The sequence below is a fragment of the Ictidomys tridecemlineatus genome, chromosome 3 (assembly GCF_052094955.1).
Source record: "Ictidomys tridecemlineatus isolate mIctTri1 chromosome 3, mIctTri1.hap1, whole genome shotgun sequence".
NCBI lineage: Eukaryota > Metazoa > Chordata > Mammalia > Rodentia > Sciuridae > Ictidomys > Ictidomys tridecemlineatus.
In genome coordinates, this window is record NC_135479.1 from 87,471,768 (window position 1) to 87,491,942 (window position 20,175).

Below are 20,175 nucleotides of genomic sequence, written 5' to 3' on the forward strand. Positions count from 1 at the left end.
AGCTTGATATGGATTACTGTCATTGTCACTGTCATTTATTATCCCAGACAGAGGAAGCAGCGACTTAGTTCAATGTGGTCAGATTCCATAATTGTGAATATTTAGCCTACATAATAATAATAATCTGTGAATGTTTAACATGAAGGTCTAGCTTTCAAATGTCCTTAATGGAGACTCTCTCAACGGATACTGAGTGGCAAATACCTAGATGTTTGCCAACCTCCTCCAAACCCACTCAAAGGACCCTGCTTTATAGATGGCCTTCTATGAAACCCATGTCTTGTAACTCAGTGTGATAGTCTCTCTGAATTCTTGGCCCCCATGGTAAAGGAGGAACTGGCCTAAGGACACTCCATTCTAATTTTCTGTCACTGTCACTGTTAGCCAGAGCTCATAGAGCTATGATGTGGGGGTGGGGAAGATGGCTCCACCATTGGTGTTAGATCAGGAGCTACTGTGTTCGTTAGAGCCACATTTATTTCTGGAGTAGTTGTGAGAGAGATGTGCTCCAAGGAGAAGAGGACTTGCTGTAGCTCAGGTATGACCTACCACGGGAACAACCCAACTCAGAGACTAAAGCATAAGGGCTAGAGGTGGGCAGGGTACTTTCCACTCATTCAGCTAAAAATCACTTCTGTTCTGGGGAAGGAGATAGGAAGTGAGCTAGAAACAAAAGATCCAGTTGTGAAACCTAGTACCTATGTTGAGATGTCCAAATGCCCTCTCTCCTTTAAGAAATTCTGGGGAACTTGAATGTTTGGTTCACCTGATTATTTTCAGCCATTTCTTACAGAAGAGAGAGACGCTGGAAAATGAGCAACCTCAGAAAATACCAATTCATTTTTTTGCACGTGTTAAAATTAATTAACATTAGTATATGCAGTGATGCAATAGGCAATTAATGACTTTGGGAGAGATAAGAAGACAAAAAATGTAAATATTCCATATTCAAAATCCATTTCATAGCATTTTATAAAAATGTTGGCTTATATCCAGGTTCTAAGGGTGGGGGTGGGTATGGCTTCTTTGTAACTAAAGAAACAGAGTGGAAAAGAACATGTTCTGTTTCCTTAAAATAAATGACTGCTTGTTTTATATAGCATGGTAAATGAAATGCTTTTTCTGTTTTGTTTTTTACCTGCCGGCACAATCTGGAGAAAATTTTTCTAGCAAGCTACGCTGTTTTCCTCTTTGGGGACATGGTGACACTGGTTTTGTAGCAAAATAGTATTTGCTTATTAGGCATTTCTTAAAAATCCTGAATAAGCAGCTCTTTCAATAGTTTTTGTTCCACATGTTAAACATTTCATTGCAATTTGAGCTTCAATTTTGTGTGTGAATGTGTGTGTGTGTGTATGTGTGTGTGTGTGTGTGTGTGTGTATTTGTTGATAGGAAGCAATGAAAGGGGATGTGCTTAAGAATTCTCGAAGGTTTTTTTTATTTTAAAAATTAATTCTTCACAATTCTGTATTGGTGTCTCTGCAGAAAGTGATGCCAATTTATTACATACAGCCAAACTAGGTCCCATCAATCTTGAGCAGTGGGGGTAGGGAGGTGTATTGAAGAAGACATGAAATTTGGTGTTTGAGTAGATGAGATTTAATTTTCGGGAAACATTTCACTCATAAAACGGATAGCAACCAAGCGTCGGCCCTGACCTGATGTCAATGTCATCGTACAAGCGTAGCTAAAATAAGCTTCAAAGTAAAACAAAGAACATTGCCTCTCAGCACAACACGATTTCTTCTCCTACAGTATGTACCGTCTAAAGCCTTTCGGTATTCCTATAAATGGCTTGTTACTTTTAAATTTAGCTTTCGAAGGGGGAGGGATGAGAAAATCATTTTGCATTTTCTATGTTCTGAACACGTACAGTATGCAGCTGTAAGTCTTAGTATTATTTAGGTCAATATCCTAAATATAGCTTTTATTGTTCACGATGGTCAGCTATACATCCCAAAGAACTCAGCATCAATTTATTTTTCTGTACTGATTTTTTTTTTCTGCTGCTCATTTTAAGAAAATTCATTCCCATCTCAATATAATTCGGTCTGAAGCGGTATCTGCCGTTCTGTATTGCAGATACATTCAGCAGGATACATTTACGCTGCTTGTGGTTAAAGGTTATAGAACGGATACAGACAGCTGATCATGCATTCTTCTGCAAGCCTGCCGGCACCGTTTAGGATTTTGAAAAATAATCTAGAAATGCTATACCCTTTATCAGAATCATCCTGTGCTTTGCAATAGCTTAACAGTTTTGGTTTTTGTTGTTAGCAATTCTATGAAATTAACAGCCTATAAAATGCATCCCGGACCAGATACATACTGTATTGAAAGCTTTCTTCAAGAAGAGGATATGACTGTATTCGTTCCAGCTTATTTTCTTCCTTAGCAAAAGAACTGGTTCTCAGAGGCAGAAGGACACATGCAGTGTGCAGCAGCTCTGCTTAAGTGTGTGAAATGCCTTCTACTGTCTGGTTGCAGAATTTGGAGTTTGCTAAACAGTGTTTAGTGATTGGGCTCATCTTGCATCAGCAGTTGATGACATTTTTCTTTGTTCCCTCCTACTCAGTTGAACCAAGACTCTGAGGCTGATATGCAATGTCACTTACAACATTAATCAGATACTGCATTTAAGGTGAGCTGTCCCTTGCCTCCTCCTTCCCCGGTGCTCGTGTGCTGCATGCATTGCGTATCTTGCTCCTGCGAGCCTAAGATGGCAGGCAGGATTAGCCGGGCTTGTGCTGTGTGCATGCTGTGTACAGAATTCATTACACGTTGCCTAGTATTTCAGATGTGAGTATGTAAATGCTCTGTGTGCCATATCATCTGGTAGCGAAGACTTTTTTTTTTCCTCTACAGCCTTAGGTATTTCGACATCACCTTTCATTTCCGATTCATTTGGATGTTTTCATTACATTCAAAATACGATTTTACCTTCCTTTTTAAACAAAGCTAAAGAAACCCCACAAAACCCTAAAACCAAAAACAACAACAACAAAACTCTGCTACCAGATGGTGTCTCCCCTTTCTTCTTGCATTTGCTGTCTTTTAAATAATGTATGTTGTATTGTTAATTAATGTGAGTATCAAATTAAACACTTGAAACTTACATGTTTATTATGCAGGTAGGAGGCAAGGTGGAAGCTATTTTTAACTCTTATGCACTCCGTCCTGTGCAAGCAACTTGGGTTCTCAAATTTGTATTTTCAGTGCTGGTATCAGTGGTTTGATTTTCAGCAAATGTGACAGTGGCCTTTGCAGTGGTCAGCTCCGAGCTTTGAACTCTCAGAGGAGCAAGGGGAAAAAAAAAATTCAACACATCACCTCCTTGGTTGCAGCCTCAGAGAAACCCTGGATGAGAAACTTCTCTTTTCAGTCCTGTTTTCCTGTTGATAAATTCAGTTCCCGTGATCACAGCACATTCAAGCTGTTCTGCGTATGATTTTTTGGTGTGTGTGGCAGTTGCATCTAAAACTTGTGAGCAAGAAGACGGAGAAAATCAGTTGGTCTCCATCGCCTTCCATAAAAATGGCTGAGTGTCTTGTCATGCTAGGACTGCATTAAGTGACACATACAGGTAGGTTGAAATTTGCATGTTTTATAGATTTTTCTGAGCCATGCAGCAAGATCATTAGATGCATTAAAATATGACTTTTAAAATAAAAAATAAGATAGCTGTAGTCTTTGGGGGGAAGGGTATTAAACTAGATAGCCTGTCTATTCAGATACTATATAAATGTAGAGCTTATCAAATGATTCTGCTACAAAAGTGAGATGATTCTTTTTTTAAAAAAAAATCAGCTATATGATAGGTGTGGCGCCTCTAGACAACAAAAGAATTTTTTGAAAAGTCTGATGATTCAGCTTCATTTTTGCTTGAAACTAAAAGTAAAAGGGTTTTTAGAGATAATTTCAAAGAGCGCAAATAAGCTTAATAAGAAACATTAAAAATATTAAAATTTTAAGAAGCGGTCTTAAAACGTGTTATATGAAAGATGAAAATAAAAACTTATATGCTTCCAAAACCAATTTGGGATAGTATATAAGGTCACATACACTATTTAGATATGTACATATCATTTAGGGGCATGAGGGGTTACAGTCTTTAATGGGGGAAATATTAAATATAGATGGCCCTCTTAGAAGAAATAGAGCTTCACTAAGTGAAATGGAGCCCCTACAATGGCTCATTACAGACCATGGAGTTGTAGTTCTGTAAGAACCAAATTTTGTCATTTAAAAAAATAATAATTTCATGAGCTCTTTCCTTTCAGCTTAACTTCTCAAATATATTTTAGTTTCAAATTAACACTGGGCCGGAACCTGTTTCCTTGGTAACCAAAGCGTATTTAAAAATGCAATAACAGATATGCAAAAGAATGTGTTTTTAAAGGAAACAAATATTTAATGAACATTGTGCAGTTGTTTCCTCTCATATAGAACCTGATCTGATTTTAGACGTTTTAAAAATGCGGTCTTCAAGCCTTACAGATTAAACCATATTTCTAAATATATAGAGAAGGCTTGCACAGTGACAAGCTTTCTTCTTCCTCCTTTGTGCTCAGTACTTTCAAAATTAAGGTTTCCTTTGTACTGTGCTCCAGAGTGCAGGTCAAGGTTGGTGCACAGAGGTGTAGTTTCATTATCACGAGTTCACCAGCGCCTCTGAAACAAAAGATATTTCAGAAATTCTGAGAATCAGAAAATGCTCGTGCTCCTGTTTTTCCCCATCCCTCCACTGGTGACCCCTGAGCTCTGAATAGTGAAGGACTGAAAGCCAAACCTACCCCCCCAATGGCAAGTGCACGTTGAGCTTCTATAAAGCGTCTTAGTAGGTGTGTTAGGAGGAAGACTAGCAGCCTGAACCTCCTGGAGGTTTGCTCTCAGTGAAGAATGTGGACACTCAGGGGCATCTGTGTAAATAGGTGCTTTATTCTAGCAGTTTGCCTACGTTATCTGTACAGTCAAGCCTCTTGTGGGCTCCAGAGTGGTGGTAGTTGTTGTTGTTGTGTTGTTTTGAGGCCAACTAAAGTAGTTTGCTTGGAAAATCTGTCTCTGGCTCAATTACATTAGAACATGATTCATCTCAGAGTGATTTCGTGCTCTAGGCTTCCCACGAAATATCCTTCCTGCAACACCTTTTTTTTTTTTTTTAAAGCTGTTTGGAAGCCATTTTCCTTCTTGCCTGTGACTTAAAATGACTAAGTACATTTCGAATATAGTATCCATCAGATCGTGAACTGAAGGGAAATGTCAGAAACCTGATTCAGTATTGCCATTTATTTTAGTACCAGTAGCATTAACAGTTGCAGCAGGATCCGGCTAATTGTCATTTGCTCTTGAGCAAATAGCGAGCCAGGCATTTGTAATTAAAACACCATTGCTATTCAGGAAGATTACAACTACAAAGTCTTCTATTTTGATAGGCCAGTACAAATTAATCATTTTGAACCCATTTGAATCTTAATTACAAGATTAGATGGATGCGATGTAATTGTTTTTACCATAAAATGAATGCCTGAGAGATTCAACATTTATAGATGTCGATCCTTTTGTTTTTAACTCAGGGATGGTTGCATCATCTTGTAGATTTTCATACCTAATGATTTCTTTTTTAATGGCATTATTCATTTTTGTTGCTCTTGGTCGTGCCTAAAAGAATTTTAAATACAATTTGAGGAGCCAGAAAGCCAAATAAAGCCTGTGGGGAAGTGTATTGTACCATTCTAATAAATAGACTATTCTAATAAATAGACCAGTGAATAGAAGAGTAATTATTATTTATTACTTTGTTGTGTTTCGCCTAATACTCTGCCTTCATATTTCACAGAAATATTTACAAGGCTCAAAGCTTTTCTAAACTTACCCATTTACAATTATTATTGGATTTCCTAGATTAGCAGAAAATGATTCTTGCTGATTGAAGATGGCACTTACCCCTTTAAACCTCGATGTTTGAAAGACTATGCTAACCCCATTCACACTTCTTGGCTAAGGTGTTTATACTGGGCAGGCCAGAGCAGGTGGGACAGGAAGAATGTGCAAACAACGGCTTTGTTGTCACCAAAATGAAATGGGCAAACGTGTGGTTTTCTGCCTGGATGCTTTGTAGTGTAAAATTCTCAACTCTCCCCCCTCACCCCATTTGGAGAATAGGAAACGTTTCTTTCCAAGCTTTGATTCAGTGGGAGTACAGGATTTCAGCTCTTGCTACTACAGTGAGGTTGAGCTATTTCAGCCACTTTTACCGATCCCCCGTATACAGGCTGGTAGTCAGACCGTGACTTAGTATCTTTACTGCTTTGATACGCGAGAAAGATCTAGGAAAAGATCCAGCATCTTTCTCTTTGGTACTAAATCATGCTAACCTCTGGGTTTCCGGTAACGTGTGGCTCATTCCAGCTGCTTCCTTCTAAGAGAAGTGCTATTCTAGACAGCCTTCTTGGTAATTAAACAATTAACACATTTACTGAGCACCTACTATATATCAGACATATTCCACAAGCCAGAGAGAGATAGCAATGGGCAAGACAGACCAGAGCCTGCTTCTCATGGGCCTGTCTGTACTATGGCAGAACAGGAGGTGGGAGAAGTAGGCAAAAATAAATACGCCAATGAATAATTAAAGAAGAAAAGTGCAAAAACGAAAAATAAAATAAGAAATTTTAAAAAATGAACACAATCCATTCCAGGGAGGATGGCCACTGGAGAATGGCAGGTCAGAGAAAGTTTCCCTGGGGTGGGAGCACTTGAGCAGAGAGCTGCCTGGTGCCAGGAGCCCACCAGGTGGAGGTTTGATGGGGCCTCACCAGCAGAGGAGGACTGAAGCTCAAAGCCTCAGACTCTTCTTTCTTTGTGTATCTGCGGCTCTCTCAAAGCCAGGTCTGACCACTGCACGACTGAGCCTTACTTAGGTAAGCTCTCCCTCAGTGGGAGAGTGGCCCAGGCCCTGGTTTTTGACAAACTCCTAGAGGTTGGTGCCAGTGAGGTCATTGCCTCTGACCCAGTCACTACCCTGAAAATGCCTACGAAGGTGAAGGTACCATGAAACTCAGGACCTTGCAGGCCTGGGTAGTGATGAAATCCTGGCACAGATTCTATGCCAACCCAAGAAAGGCCTCTCTGGAACAAGAAAAATTCTGGGAAACTTCTTGCTTTGTTTTACATAAGAGCTCCAGAATTTAAACTCACAACAAAGCATGAAGATAGCCATTGTCCCATCTTACCGAGAAGCTCACTCTATCCTAGAGTGCCCCCCACCAGAGAGATTTATTTCAGGTTTCACCAAAATTCTCCAGCTCGGCAGACCTCTTTGCCTGTGGGTGTTTTGTTTTGTTTTAAGACCTTATTCCTTAGCGTGATTTTTCTCTATTCCACACAGCAAACAATGCTGAGAACATTCCTTTTTTTTTTTTAATACTTTTTAGTTGTCAATGGATCTTTTAAAAAAAAAAATTTGAAATACCACAGTTTTAATCGTGAAGGTCTCTAAAGACTCATGTGTTAAAAGCTTGGTCCCAGCTTGTGATGTCATTGGGAGGTGGTGAAGCCTTTGGAAAGTGAGACCTTTATTTATTTATGTGCAGTGCCAGGGATGGAACCCAGGGCCTCTCACATGCCAGGCAAGCACTCCACCACTGAGCCACGACTCCAGCCCCTGGTAAGAACATTCTTAAGAACCAATACTCTTTCATGCCTTTTAAGCTGGTCAGCTAACAAAGGTCAGAGAACAAGGGATGGGTTTGTTCTACCAGTTACAAACCATAAGGTGTCTTCAGAGCCTTCTGCATATTCCAGAAGCACTTCTGGAATTGGTTTATAATTTAGCAGACTTTGCTTATCATGGTGGAGATGGCCTGCCTGTCTCCTTGTACTTCATTTGGTTTTGAGAATCATCCCACTACATGCAGATATGCTTCTTCTAGTCCTTTGTAGTAGAACCTTGCTGCTTATCAACAGGGGAGAGGACTTCAACCATTTGGTTCATTTCTTGGGGTATTTGTTGAACATCTACTATGTGACAGACACTACTATAATCTAAGTAGAATGGAATATTGACATGTTGCCTATGGGAGTCCATCCAGGTTCCCACACAAGGCTAGGGCATGATGTGGACAGTCACAATTGTGTGTCCTCCCTGTTGCAGAAAGAAATGAATAGGATGCAGTTTTCTTGGTGGTCTTTGTTACTATTCCCTGAAGTCTAGTCTTCAATTGGGGGCAGATCAGCCCATGACAAGGACCAGTTCTTCACTTGGACCTGTGTTTTGTTCTCACCACTTTCTCAAGATGCCTTGGCTCCTAATAAGCCACCGTATGTCTGGCTGCCCTTCTCCAAGCTGGTCTGCCTGCATTGCCAGGTGACCTCAATAACGGCTGCCACTTTTGCATTCATGAGCAGATGTTAAGTTGAGAAGCCCCTGAATGCAGAAATTTGAATTTGTGATGCAGGCAAGATGCTTTTGCTTTTTACCTTCCCCAGCTGACAAGCAGGGTGGGGGTGGGGTTCTCCCAGCTGACTGTCCTGCAGAAGGAAGTAGGCTTTCTGGGGAGCAGGTAACTCAGGGACCCATTGCCAAATCCCTTGTCATTTTTTAGGTGATCCCAGGGTGCCACTGCCATGGCCCAAACAGCTCCTTGAACGAAAAATGACTCTTTCGATCTTGCAACTATTTTGCATCTTTTCCTTTAACGGCTTCCTTGCTCCTGCAGCTATTTCTGCTCAGAGTTCGAGACTAGATCTTGAGTGCAGACTCAGTACATTTGGTCATCGGAGGGAGGTTTGTTTTCTGGTCCTGTTTTGTTTTTCAAACATCACTATAAATATTCATTCTGTGTTTGAGAGAAAGGTGATGGAGGCTTTCATAATAAAACCACCTTCTTCTTTACCCTGTGGCTGCCAAATAGATATTTTGAAATTTCTTTTCCTTTTGCATACTAAAGTCTCCTTCCCGGTCTGAGGCCTTGCTCTAATTAAGGCCTCACAGTGCTGCCCATCTTCCCCAGTGCTAAGCATGACGCACGGCGCCTGCCCCGAGGGCCTTACAAGCCAGTGAGACGAGAAAACAAAAGCCACCAGCTGAGAATGTGGTTAAATCCCAGAAGGGCAGTGCCCTTGTAATACCCCCCCACTTTTTTTTTCCTTGTGTCTTGAGCTAAGGAAGGAAAAAGGAGGACGTTTAGTAGGGAAAGATTCTCTAACGCGCACATGATGTTGGGGAAACCACATGGAAGAGAATGGGGTGCTCCTCTGGGAAGCAAAATGGGGAACCGGCATAGGCTGGAGAGGGCAGCAAGGGGGCAGGTGGGGGCGCAGGAGCTAAGAAAGAAGGAACAAAGGGCTAGCAAAAAGGAGTGGCTGCTTTGCCGCACCCTGAAGCTGGTGATGCGGGTGAAAGCAGAGGACAGGAAAAGAAGGTTTGGAAGAGCCCCGAGTGCAGGCTGCCAGGCTGTGTAGAGACTGTAGAGACCGGGTACTGTGATGTTCTGTCTGGTTTCGTCATAATGTTGACCTTGTTGTTTAAGTGTCCCACACTGCCTGTGTGCAGGGCTTGCCGATTGATGCCCCTAAAGGTGATTTATCCTGGAGTCTAAGTTTCCAGGCCTATGCCCGGGTTCCTGTTCTGCCTACTGAGAATACCAGTGCCCCCACCCCCTGTTGCTCTGCTAGATCTGAATTGAACTTGAATTGAGCAGCCCTTTTACGCACGTTTTTTGGTCTTTTACAAAGCACAGATCGAAGATCTACCCAAACCCCTGCCATAAGCTACAAATTTGAGGAATTCTTTTTCTCAAAAGTCACGTTGCCCACGGCAGGCACAGTGAGGTGCTTTGGGAGCCCCCAAAGGTGCCTTCTTGCTTGCTTGCTCAGCAGGAGCCTATGCAAATCCTAGTCCTGGTGTCCATGGGGACTCTGGTCTCCAGGGAGGTCAGGCCTGGTGGCACAGTAGCACTTAGTGTTGCCATTGTCCCAGTACTCCTTGCCCAGCTCTTTGGGGAATTCAAACCACAAATTTCAGTTAGACTCCTTTTGTTCTCTCACTGAGGAGACTGTGGCCAGAGAAGTTCTTTCCCGAGGTCCTCTGGAGAGTTAAGGGCTTCACTCCCAGTTCTGTGCTCTTTCTGCTAAATCAAGCTCCTCTTGGGTCACAGGGGAAGCCCAGTCCCTTACCAGGGACTGTCAGACTCGCTCCATTAAGGGTCAGATAATGAATATTTTAGGCCTTGCAGTGTCAAGAGGAACAATTTCAACAAATTGAGTTTAAAGATTGGATTGACTTTTACTAGCAATTCGTGAACCAGGCAGCACCCCATCTATAAAAAAGAGAAAGGCGCACTGTCAGGCCTGGCAGAAAAATCGGGGTTTATAAGTAGCTTGAGCAGGAACAAGGAAACAGCATAAAACAAAAAGCGGATTGGTTCACGCAGGGTTACTTCAGGTTATTTTCCTTATAAGGATTAAAGCAGAGGGGACTTCCTTATCATGCCGCTAAAACTGGCCTGTTTGGGGATTTGTCTTCTGATTTCTCAGAAGGTCAGATAAACAGCTTAATTCCAATTAAGTGATGTGAAGCTTTAGCATGAGTGACTCCATTAGAGTTTTGGTCTGTTGGGGTCCAGAGTAGCAGTTCATTCTAAATCAGTGGACTCCCATAAATTTTATTTAAGGTGTTACGGCAAAACTGAGGATATTGAATGTGTATTTATATAAGAGAAAGTAAATGTCCACAAAGTTTGTATTGATGAGTTTCAAAATATAATAATATATAATATTCATAAAATAATAGGACTGTGGCTGTGTCTCTATAATAATTCACTTGTGGAAGTTAAAATTTGAATTTTATAAAATACAAATTTTATGTAATATAATATAAATTTTATGTAATATAATAGTCTTCCTTTGATTTTTTTTCCTAATTATTTAACAATGTAAAAACCATTCGTAGCTTGTGGACCATACAAAAACAAGTGGCAGGCTGAATTTGACCTGAGGGCTGTAGTTTGCAGACCCATTTTTTTTTTTTATATTTTAATATTTATTTTTCAATTTTTGGTGGACACAACATCTTTATTTTTATTTTATATGGTGCTGAGGATCGAACCCAGCGCCCCGTGCATGCCAGGCAAGTGCGTTACCGCTTGAGCCACATCCCCAGCCCCTTGCAGAACCATTTTTAAAATCAAAATTTGCTGCTCTGGGAATCCATTGGCCAGATACAGCCTGCATATGTGTTTTGTTTGACTTGTAAAAATATTTTAATTTAATTAGTTTCCAGGGTTTTTTGTTTTCTAAATTTTTAGTTTTATCCTTTTTTTCTTATTTTAAAAAAATTTTTTCCATATATACCTGTTTTCCTTATTATAAAAATAACATCCACCTACTGTCAAGTTCACATTTTGGCAGTCTTTTATCTGGGCAACGTGACTTTACTGTTTGTTGAGACAATGTTTTGTAGACAAATTCCTATCCTCCTAATATCATAGTGTCAGTCCTTTCATATCATTTTAAAGTTTTTCATGAATATAATCTTTCAAAACTTCACTATGAAAATCTTAAACATACACAGAAGCAGAAAAACTAGTTTAATGAACCCCCCCCCAAAATAATCCCAGACCTCATCTCATTCTATCTCTAAACAATTCAGTAAAAGATACAGGTTCTGAGAGAAAACTTCTTAGGAAAGATACTTTGGGGGTAAAAGGGAATGATGTCTGCAGCTTTCAAAGGGAAAAAAGGAAAGAAAAGATATAGGTTGAAGGTACACAGGAGATTTTTGCACTATTCTTGCAATTCTTTTTTGAGTTTAAAATATTTCTAAATTATTTTTTTTAAATGTAGACTACTAAAAATACATTTAAAAATATGGATTACTCAAAAAGAAGAACAACAGGGATAAAGTTGTAGCTTAGTGGTAGAGCACTTGCCTAGCATGTATGAGGCACTGGGTTTGATCCTCAGCACCACATACAAATAAATAAAATAAAAGTCCATCAATAACTAGAAAAAATATTTTTTAAAAAAAGAAAAATAACACTATCATATCATACCAACAAGAAACAATAATTCCTTAATAACATTACCTGTCATAGTCAGCATTTGAACTTGTCTAATTAGGTCATTAAAAAAAAAAAAAAAGGCCAGGCATGATTGTGCACACCTGTAATCTCAGTAGCTCAGGAGGCTGAGGCAGGAGGACTGCGAGTTCAAAGCCAACCTTAGCAATTTAGCAAGGCCCTGAGCAATTTAGCGAGACCCTGTCTCAAAATAAAAAAATAAAACAGTCAGTCGAGGGATGTGGCTAAGTGGTTGAATACCACTGGGTTTGATCTCTGGTACCAAAACAAAACAAATTGTTAGTTCAAGGCACAATTCCAAATAAGGTCCATACAGTGCAACTGATATTCTCTCAAATTCCATTTGATCTACAGGTTTCCCTCTCTTCCTTTTGTTCTTACTATTGCTATTTTAAAAGAAAAAAAAAATGTTGAGAAAATGCTCTGACCTTAGAGTTTCTCCCAACCAGAAATTAAATGAATGCTTCCCTTAGTGCAGTTTCAGTCTTAGAGATTACCTGTAAACTGGTAGCTACACCTGGAGGCTTGATCAGATTGAGGCTTCTTCCTTTTTTTAGTAGTTGACATTTCATAGAACTTACATAAAAATCCTAATTTTTTGCTTCCTTGGAATATGTTGCCAATCTAGCATTCCCACCTGCAATGATTAGCCCAAGGCTGGACAGTGAGCACCCCCACTCCCCCTTTCCCACTGCTAGTTAGGTGGGATGGGAATTCTGTAGGCCCCAGTTCACACCACTTAGGTTATCTGCCAGGCTCCCACAGGCAGCCACATTAGTTGACACCCCAGTTCTAAACAATGCCTCTTCAGAGTCTGTGGTGGATGTGTCAACAGGACCTCACACACAAGAGGCCTTTCAGGAATGTGGTGGAGATGAGAGAAAATGATATGGAAGAGACTTCCTTAAAATGCTTAAAGGGAAAGGGATAAGCAGCTACAGGAGGGGAGTCCTGATAGAATTTGGTGAGAGTCCCAAATGGGGAAAAGAAAACCATCAATTAACAGAGCTGTAGGCACAGGAGGTAGGAGTTATGAATTCCTAATCTGGGTGGGAAACAAAGAAAGCAAGTGGGCTTAAGAGACAATGCTTTGGTCTTTTTATATGATATTATGAGGATCCTAAAGCCCCATAGAAAGAGGAGGCGGCCATCAATGTAGAATTGTCCAGTAGTGTTAGTCAGAAAGCAAAAGCAGGCAGTACCAGGAAAACAGAAATTGCATGGGCAGTAAATGACATGAGGTAGAAAACAAGGGCAGCTTTATAAAAAAGGCCTCTGGAAAAGGCTCAGGAGCCACGCTGCGGAGATGGTGGAGACTTAAGAGAAGAGATGCTTGAAAGTGCTCTTGATATTTTTTTTTTCTTCGTAAAGGTATTGAAATGAAATTATATAGAAAATATATCACATTTAGTTATCTTAAAAATAACAAATCTTTACAGAAAAGAATATAATTATGACAAGGTAGGATGTTCCTGGAAATTTCCAGATTATTCCCCATACTCAGAAGAATGATTAAGAGAAACTCTGCGCGACTGGTTATGAGGAAGGATGGAAAATTTTGAAGGCCTGGCAGATTATGTAAGTTTTAGGCTTCGGTGTTTAACACTATAGCCGTGATAGTTCAGTTATTAATAACAATTTGGGGAAATCTAGTCACTTCTGGAGAAACATTTGGCTCCAATGAGAAAGAAATGCCACTGTTTGTGAATTTCCAAGTGTTTGTAAGGAGCTATTCACTTGCTAAGCCTCTTAGGAAAGCCAGAGCCGATTTCACCAGTAACAAGCTGTTGACAGCATCTGATCAAGGTACCACCTGGAACAGTTAGCAAAGCAAGAAAGTGGACTGTGGAGTCAGACCTGTGCTTAAATCCCCTATGTCAATCATCATGTGACCCTAGCAGATTACTCATGGAAAATTTCTAGAGTATAAAGGTTGTTTCACACACACAGTGGCTGATTCTCACTGCTTGGATGGGAGGAATTTAGAACTCTGACTACTTGGATTGGGGGGGGCGGTGGTATAGCTCAGTGGTAAAGCCTGTGTGCAAGGTCCTGGGTTCAATCCCCAGCAACAAACAAATACAAAATAACTCTGAATATTAACTTTCAATATTAGCAACAGCCACAACAGCTTGCAACTAGCACTTGCTACGTTTCAGATACTGTTGTAAATGCTTCACGAGTATTATCTCATTTAATTCTCAGCAGAAGCTATAATATGCACAAATAATAAAAGTAGCCCCATTTTACAGATAAGGAAGCTGAGGTCTAGAGAGGTGAAGTAACTTGCCTAAAGTGGTCTTGTAAGCAACAAGACTGGGATTTATACCCAGGCAGACGAAACGTGAAAGCCAAATAGCCTTGTTCTCCCACCTCCCACCTTCCAGTTGCAGAGAAGCCCAGAGCGTGATAGGGCATCCTGGCATTTCCCAGCCCCTCTTCTAATCTGTGAGCCTCAGTTCTCTTGGAGGTCTTTGGATAATTTCAGTTTCCAAAGGCCTTAACGAAAACATGTAAACATGCAATTAGACAATGAGTTTTTTAGGTTGGAATCCACCACTACCAACAGGTTAGCTCAGGTTTCAGGAAAGCTCTGATTGGCAGTTACATGTACAAAAACATTGCAGTTTTTTTTTTTTAAGTGGGAAGATGAATCATTACTTAATAAATGCTGTTTAGTGGAGTAGGATCTTTCTGAACATGTGACCTGTGGAGAGAGTATAAAGGGTGTTTGGTACTGAAGAGGCTGGGAACTGCTGGGTACATGTGTATGCATGTTACCCAACCTGTCAGCCTTCAAAACTCTGCCTTTATTTTTAAATGACATGATTCTTTATTTTGACATGGAGTCAATATATTTTTCCTGTATCATTTAAAATGCTTTACTGGCTTTGAGTTAATATCAGAATCTACTTAAATCATCAAAATGATCACATTATTAAAACTCGGCTGGGAACCGGGATGCAGAGATGCAAGCCAGTATTCCTAGTTAAAAAGCAGCTGCAGGCCATGCAAAGAACAGACTCTACTTAATCCAAGTTGTAGCCTGGGAGTGAATCTTTTCTGAAGAAATTTTAAATAAGACTCAGTACCATCAGAACACAAGGAACACGAAGGATTTCTTTTTTTTTTTTTAACAAGTAAACACCTGCACACACGCAAGCACGCACGTTAGCCTGTTAGCTCCACAAGGCAGTTTGCCGCAGGCCCTCAGCAAACACTCAAATGCGCAGCCCTTGGCAGGAGGATTCCAGCAGGCAGCCAGTGCCCTTTATTTAAGGAAACAGACTGGGTCTTTGGTGTGAAGTACTTTTTATACCACGTTGGGAAAATCAATCTAGGCCTCCCCTGACAGGCCTGGGAAAACACAGGTGACACCCTGTTCCTGAGAATTTGACGCAATTAAAACTGCACAGTACTTTTTCTGAGTCTTGCGTCTGTTAAGTGGGCAGAGTTTGGATCCCGTACCCAGGACCCTCCTGCAGACCCAGGCCTCGCTCTGACGGTGACGAGGCTCTGTGGCCCTAAAGCCCTAACTGCGCTGCCCTTCTGGCGAGTTCTGAATCCCGTCCTCCTCGAGGAAGCTGAGGCCGCTGCCCTCGGTGGCTCCCGGGGCCTTGAGGGCCCCCCCCACCCGCCGCTCCTGGAGCCTCGCAGGAGGGCGCAGGGTCCGGCCGCGCCCTCCCGAGGACTCATCCCGCGCGTGGCGGTCCCCCGGCTCCGGCGCGCCGGGCTGAGGGTCGGGCCGACCTCTCCGGGCGGCTCTGTCCTCTGCCCCACGCCGGGGGCGGGCCGGGCCGGCGGAGCCGAGCCGCCGGCGTCCATTTTCTGGGCGGTGCTGTGCGGCGCCGCGGCCGGACTCGCGGGTCCGGAAGCGCCATGGACCCCCGGGGGAAGCGCGCCGGCGGCCGAGGAGCCGAGCCCCGTAAGTGCCCTTGGCAGGGTGTTGTGCCGGGCCGGGTGGGCGAGGCGCGGCCTGCGGGCCCCGGGCGCGGCCGGCCGGACAGCTCCTCTTCCAGAGAGAGCCTTCAACCCGGCCGGGAGCCTCCTGCAGGGCTGCGAGCTCCGTGGACGCCGGGAAGCTGCGCAGCCGCGGGGGGCGAGCGAGCGCCCGCAGGTGCAGGGTCCCGCGCCCGGAGCCCTGGAGGGTGGCCTTCAGCCCGAGTCGGGCCGTGGCGTCGCATCTCGTGGCCCAGCTGCGCGGCGGGCCAGAGGGCAGCCGGAGGGAGAAATGCGCACCGGGGACACAGTGGGCTCAGGTCCAGCGGGCTCGGGCGCTGCGCTGACTGTCGCACCTCCCCTCCCCGGGATCGGAACGGGACCCCAGTCCTGGCCCTCCGGGAACGTGATTTCCAGTGCAACGCCGAGCCCCTGCAATTGAACGGGACGTGCAAAGGCAGGGCCCTGCCCCCAGGGGTTTGCAATTTCAGCCTCCTGCTCCTGCAGCAGTTTGGTGGGCTCTGTCGCTACACCACCGCCGCCTGCTCTTAGACACTTATTTGCAGAGTATCCAGTAAATCACCTGAGATTTTAGTTTGTTCGCGAATCCGCTTTAAAACTTCTGTTTTGCTGTAGGTAAGTGCCTAATACACTCTGGACTTCGGCCCTAAATGAACGTACACTCCAAGGATCCATTATAGATGGCATGTGTTGTGGTGCCTTTTGTATATTTTAAAGGTTAAACACTTCTTCTAATTGTGAAGCTGAACTACCCATGGTTGAAAAGAATGGGGGCAGGGGTTGTCGTGGTTTCAAAGAAACTTCTGGTGAGGTGCACAGTGATTTTCCCAGAGTGAGAACCCATTAGAAGATCGTGGAATCCGTTTAGTGGGTTGCTACTGGGGGGAAAAATGAGGGGGGGGATTGTTTAGAATATGTAGTGCAATAGAAAAGAATAGAATAGAAAATAGTGCGCATTGCACATTGTAAGGGTAATCATTGTTTGTGAAACTTTTGGTTTTCAGTTTATATAATGTAATTAAAAAATTTCAAAAAGCTGGTCATTGTCAGAACAGCCGTTGAAACCCTGACTTACTAGTTAATAGTCCAGGCTTTGCAATCATTTGAACCTAGGGTTGAGTCCCAACTCTCAAATCAGCTGTGTGAATTTGAACTGATTCCATGATCTGGCTGGAGTCTGCATGTTTACGTCTGTAAAATGGGTGCATGCTCTGTATAGCTGAGAAGTGTTATGAAACTGGAGGCCTCAGGTGTCCATCATTTGTGCAGTCCTTGACTTACAATAGGTGTTCAATATATGCTAATTGCAATTCCTGTTGTCGCTGAAGCATCAAATCCTGGCAGCAACTCATGGAACACTGCACTTTTTTCTTTTCTTTTGTTTTTTTTTTTTTTTTAGATCTTGATGTGGAGGAGATGGAGGACTCAGTACCAACGATTTCCAAGTGATTTCTTCCAAAGCACGGAAAGCTAACTCTATTAAGGCTGGTCCGTTTTAACTGAGGTAACGAAGCTTATATCTCTCCTTAGTCTACTTGAAATAGAAAAGGGTTGTTCTCGAGGAACTGGAGAACTCCTAAGGGTTGTATGATTTATGACAGCTATATCCCAAGTTTGGGCACTACAAAGTGTCCGTGACTCTCAAACAGCAGTTATTATGGAGATGTGACTTGTGAGGCCTCTGTGATGAAGGGGAATGAGGGAACGGGGCTTTAGGACAACCGGTTTCTCATTCCAGTTCTGCCATGGGAGCTTTTATACATCTTTTCATAGATAGTGGCTTCTCTGACCTAGGGAGACCCAGAGACATCACTGAGGCCTGGGAAGTTGAAGTGACTCTTGAGGGTTAGTTACCCAGTAGACTGGGGTCAAAGCAAGACTGGAATGTGGATCCTTGATGCTCAGTCCTACAACCAGCTTCCTGGCCTGCTGCAGGTGAGCATGGTGCCAGGCATCCAGTATACAAACATGAAGAACCCTCCCCGAGACACTTGGGGTTCTTGTAACCAGGAACTGGCAGCCCTGCCTTGGAGGCGTGTACAAAGCCCCAGATGGTGACAGTAACAACTTCCATTTGTCAAGCACTTGTGTGTGTATGTGTGCCAGGCAGTGTACTGAGGACATTCAGAGTGGTATTTTTATTCCCTCCTTACAATACCCCTGGGAGGTAAAACAGAACAGGTGTTAAAGGGCAGAACTGTGAAAACACAGGTCATGGAGGGCTTTGCATCTCATGCTTCATTTATGGAGTTTATTCTATATGCAAAGTGCTATGTGAGGAACACAAAGTTCAAAGCAAAGTGTCTGCCCTCCAGGAGCTTGCAACCCACATTCCACCCGAACTCCAGAGAGGTGGAGTCAGAGGGGCACTGCCTGCACGGCTGGCTCTCCTTTACCCAGCTCCCAGCAGTCTTGAGTGGCATCTGTCACCGGAACAGACCAGAGTAATGGACATATCCAAGTTCTTGCCTTTCAATTCAGTTTTCATTTTCCCTCGCACCTTAACATATATTTCCATCCACTAAATTTATGCTGTTTATAAACAATAGTAAGGCCTTTTCTGAGTTCCTTTATTTTTCACTCAACAAATTATTTCTTGAGCTCCTATAAGGCCCTTGGGTTTGCAAACCGATTTATTATGTTTTTACAATTGTTGTGTCCAGTTTCTTAGCAGGGAATTATTCAACTCTTAGCAATTTTCTATTGTTACTATGGTGGACTAGTAGCTGTAAGGACGCTGGAGAGCTATTTTTTATTTACTTATTTTTATGTGGTGCTGAGAATTGAACCCAGTGCCTCACACGTGCTCGGCAGGCGCTCTACCACTGAGCTACTGCCCCAGCCCCTAGGAGAGCTATTTTTAAAATCTTTAGAAAGGAATTTGTCACTTTTCTTTTATAAAAATTTTTATTTTTCCACAACTGTTGCCTGCTCATGGGGGCCTTTTTATTCATATTATTTTTTCACAGACAGAGGAAAAGGCAATTAGGCAAGGGGGCTTTCTTTGGTTCAAAATGCTCTCCTCTTTTAGCTTCATAAGCCAGAGGACTAGAGGTGGTCAAAAGTAAAGCAACTGAAGAAATATCTTTGTTTGATTTATAAGAAAGTAAGTTAGAAATCTGTGCAAGAATTGTGTTTGGTAATAGCAATCAGATTGCAAGGCTTGAATACTACTTGTAATAACTTTAGTCCCAAATAAAAACAAATGAGATGTTGAATGTGAAATGCTTTGTAAACTTTAGGAGTTCTGTAAGTGTTATATAGCAAATATTTGGGTGCCTCCTGTAAGTATGACGCTGTGCTAATGGGGATGGATAGCTCAGTGGTGAAACAACCTAGAATCTTTCCCATCAGACCCTTATGCAGCTGAAAACAAAATATACAGAAATGCTATATGATGAATGTTAAAAGAAGATATTCTGGTAACTTGAGGAGGCATTTGACATAGGAGGGATGGAGGGAGATGGGGAAAGCATGGAGCATATTCAGGGAAAAATGTCAAGTGCAGGTAGCTGAATTAGAACTGGTCTGTACAGGCATCCAGTAGGAAAGAAAGCTGGAGAACATTTGGTGCCGAACAATAATGGCCTCAGATGCCAACTAGGAAATTTGAATGTATTAACCCCTGCTTTGCATTAGGAGCAAGTGCTTGTATGTGGTTTGGGGGACATTGGGAGGAGAAGCAGGGAAAGACTGTTGCAGTCAACAAAGGGAAAGCGGGGGAGAAGGAAGGCCCAGAGTGGAGGATCATCCGTTGAGGATGAGGGTAGTGAAATGGAATGGAGCAGAGGAAAATGGAAGAACTGACAGAATCAGATGGACAGGGGAGAAGGAGCAGCTCGTGCTAACCCTGAGCTTCCCAGAGCCACAGTGCCATGGAGGAAGCCTGGGAGGAGGCAAGATGCTGTATTTCAGAGGCGCTGAGTCAGAAGTGGTGAAGCACGCTGTGCTCCCAGGCTGATGCAGCTTTGGGCTCCACAGGAAGGTCAGGGCTAGTTTTGGAGTCGTTAGTATATAAGAAAAGGTCAAGAGGTGGGAGAGAGATTTTCCAGCAGAGACTGTATATAGAGAAAAAGGTTGAGGACAGAGCCTTTTTTTTTTTTTTTTTTTTAATTGTTGGTCGTTCAAAACATT

General features: G+C 42.6%; 1 long non-coding RNA gene and 1 other non-coding gene across 5 annotated transcripts in view; one reads left to right on the forward strand and one right to left on the reverse strand.

Annotated features, from left to right (window-relative positions):
- Positions 1-3,137, reverse strand: part of LOC106144963 (uncharacterized) — an 88,761-nt gene extending 85,624 nt beyond the window's left edge. For 2 of the 3 annotated variants that reach the window (XR_002484260.3, XR_013436544.1), the window contains exon 1: positions 2,331-3,137. This is a non-coding gene — a long non-coding RNA (uncharacterized LOC106144963). The remainder of the gene's footprint in view (positions 1-2,330) is intronic. The other variant, XR_013436545.1, reaches the window with a different exon arrangement.
- The window catches only part of LOC101973728 (uncharacterized), a 152,733-nt gene that overhangs the window by 62,897 nt on the left and 69,661 nt on the right, over positions 1-20,175 (forward strand). For both annotated transcript variants that reach the window (XR_013436542.1, XR_013436543.1), the window contains exons 7-9: positions 2,577-2,642; positions 3,133-3,584; positions 17,441-17,545. This is a non-coding gene — a transcript (uncharacterized LOC101973728). The remainder of the gene's footprint in view (positions 1-2,576; positions 2,643-3,132; positions 3,585-17,440; positions 17,546-20,175) is intronic.